This window comes from Lactuca virosa, chromosome 2 (genome assembly GCF_052849685.1).
Source record: "Lactuca virosa cultivar CGN04683 chromosome 2, Lactuca_virosa_CGN04683_v6, whole genome shotgun sequence".
Taxonomy (NCBI): domain Eukaryota; kingdom Viridiplantae; phylum Streptophyta; class Magnoliopsida; order Asterales; family Asteraceae; genus Lactuca; species Lactuca virosa.
This window is the reverse complement of record NC_136427.1, coordinates 233,503,297-233,505,627: the sequence shown is the minus strand read 5'-3', so window position 1 is coordinate 233,505,627 and position 2,331 is coordinate 233,503,297.

Below are 2,331 nucleotides of genomic sequence, written 5' to 3'. Positions count from 1 at the left end.
TAAGTAACAATTATCCAAAACAAGAAACCCTAGTTATCCTCTAGCATATTTCGAAATTTACAAGGGAGGAGGCTAGGGTTTTCAAAACCCTAACCCTAATTTCGATTAGGGTTCTTTGGAGGCTAGGGTTTTCGAAAAAACCCTTTGATCCAAAACCCTAGAAATCGAAAATTTGGCCTTTAGGGTTTAATAGCTATAAACCCTAATTGGCAATTCAACAATTATAGCAATTCAATTTAAAACAATAATGGCTCTGATACCACTGATGGGTTTTAGGTACAACAAATAAACTAGAAACAATTCCTAAGTTCACATGCAACCTACTTTGGATCTATGTTTTAACTATTGAACATACAACTTTGAATTGCAAAACAAGAACCCTAGAGGAGAGAGGCTAATTTCGAAATTAACAAACTAGGGTTTAGGGTTTACATACCTTTCAATTGTTATAGCAAACAATTGATATTCCCTTGATCTTGATCTTGATCTTCTTGGAAGCTTTAGCACCACAAGTGTAATGCCTCTAATGGAATCACACCCAATGACTAGCAAGAAGGAAAGTAGAAGAGAGAGGGGAGAGGGAGTATGCAAAATCTCGGCCTTAGGGTTTTTTCAAAAGAAAGAGTGACCAAAAACATGAACCAGGAGGCTCCTTATATAGCTGAGGGATTTAGGGTTTAAGGGAAACCCTAGTTATCCTTTGCTTAGGGCCTAAGCAAACCCAAGGGCCTTATCCAAGCCCCTATGGACGAAATTATTAGGGTTTCCCCTAAAGATTTCGTCCACCCTCTTCCAAGGGGGTTCTAGAGCCTTCCACTCAACTATTAGATAATTGCAAACTAGTCCCTGCACCTTATAATTAATTCTTTTAACCCCAAAATCAATTCTGATTAATTTCTGGCTAACAATTAATTAAACATAATGATTTCTAATTAATATATTAATCCATTAACATATTAATAAATCATTATATATATATATATATATATATATATATATATATATATATATATATATATTAATTTATTAATCTTATAAATTAATATCTCTCCTTTCATAATTTCCTTGTCCAGTTGCTAGGTTGAGGGCAACCCAAAAGGACTGTGCTGCTATCAATTCAAGTACATACCAATTATAGTTATGGGCTTAGACACCTAATCCAACATAGGAAACCCTACCAAAATTTCGAAATCTAGGGTTTAGAAACCCTAATTTCGAAAATCAAGCCTCCAGGGTTTATTAGCCATAAACCCTAATTGTCATATTCATACATTTGTATCAAATCTAATTGAAAACAAAAACCTAAGGCTCTGATACCACTTATAGGTTTTATACAAACAATCCTATGTGTGCATGCAACCCTAATTGGATCTATGTTTTCACTATTAGACATACAACTTTATGAACACAAAAAGAAACCTGGAATGCTCCTCTAATTTTTGAAATCTACATAGGAGAATAGAATACATACCTTTTGTTGTTATATAGCAATAACAACTAGTTCCTTCAATTTCCTTAGCTCTTGAAAGCAAGTACCACAAGTGTAGTACCTCTAATGGCTCACAAACACACTAGGTGAAAGGATGAATATGGGAGAGAGGAGAGAAGGGTATCTTGCTCTAAAATTCGTCCCTTTTAGGGTTTCCCAAGGCTTGGACGAATTCTAGTGCCTTAGGGTGCTATTTATACTGGAGGCTAGCTAGGGTTTCAAGGTGGAAACCTTAATCCCTTAGCTTAGGGCCTAAGCAAGTCCATGGACTCCTTTCCTTAAGCCCTTGGACGAAAACTCCTAGATCCTTCTAGGATTTTCGTTCAAGCCTTAATAAAGGTGATCCAATAGCCCAAAGTCTCAACTATCAAATAATTACAAAACAGCCCCTGTACTTTTAATTAATTCCTTTAATCCCGAAATTAATTCCTAATTAATTTCTGATTAAATACTAATTAATAATATGATTCCAAATTATTATATTAATCATATAATATAATAAATAAATCATATTTATGCCCTAATCAACCTCTCTCCTCAACTGTCATCCTGTCTAGTCACTCGTGTGAAGGCAACCCAAAAGGACCATGCTCACAATCGGGTCAAGTACATACCAAAATAGTTATGGACTTAGACACTAATCCAACAGTCTCCCACTTGGATAAGTCTAATAACTATTCTGCATATGACTTCAGAACCTGATCAACAATATTAGCTTTCAAAAGCCGTTGTCTACTCTGATCTTATCAGATACGCGTGTCCTTTAGATAAGGGATTATATATTCCTCCATTCTCAAAATATCGTATAGACACAAGACATGAATTTTAATCATTCTCTCTAT